The following is an 831-nucleotide window of genomic DNA, read 5'->3' on the forward strand; positions in this document are numbered from 1 at the left end:
TCAGTACAGCCTCAGAACCGCGGCCAACCTCCCTGCCATTCGGTTTGGAGCAAGGGCCCCCCTCTGGGTCTTCTGAAGGGCTCGACGCTTCAGAGGAAGAAGACAGTCCTCCTAGCTGTGGGACTGTCACTTCAGGGCCAGGGAGACCTGATCGCCTGCTATCGGCTGCTGCCCAAAAGGCATCTTGTTTGTTTTGTTCAGGGAACCAGCACCAAGAGGTGCTGCGTTTCCCTCACACAGTCTCCCAAGCACCAGTCCCACCCCACTCACATAGTGTTTGCACTAAAAGCCCCCAGTTTGGGTGCACTAAATGTACACACAAATAAATCAAAAAGCTATGGGCAACAGTCAGGTAATGCTGCGCCTCTCTCATACGACAGAGGGCAGCAGCACATCGCCAACACAAGTTGGTCACCTAGCGATGCCACTCTCTCTCTGGCGCGCATGCGCACCATCCCCTTGGGTGGAAAGAACTGTTGCCATGGGTTACCGGCTACAGTTTTGCATAAGGCCACCTCCTTTCAACACTGTGGTAAACACTGTTGTTGGGATCAAAGCAGCCATGGTTTTGAGATAGGAAATAAACATATTACTGGCAAAAGGTGCCATATGAGTGGTCCCTGCCTCGGACGTGAACAAAGGCTGGTACAGCCGTTATTTTTCGTCCGAAAACGACGGGGGCCTTCGTCCGATTCTGGACCTGAGAGTGTTAAACAAGTTTCTACGAACATACAAGTTCAAAATGCTAACACTCAGGCAACTTCTACATTCTGTCAGCCCGGGCGATTGGTTTGCAACCATCGATTTAACAGACGCTTACTTTCATGTAGC

This window comes from Austrofundulus limnaeus, unplaced genomic scaffold (genome assembly GCF_001266775.1).
Source record: "Austrofundulus limnaeus strain Quisiro unplaced genomic scaffold, Austrofundulus_limnaeus-1.0 Scaffold62, whole genome shotgun sequence".
NCBI classification, from domain to species: Eukaryota; Metazoa; Chordata; class Actinopteri; order Cyprinodontiformes; family Rivulidae; genus Austrofundulus; species Austrofundulus limnaeus.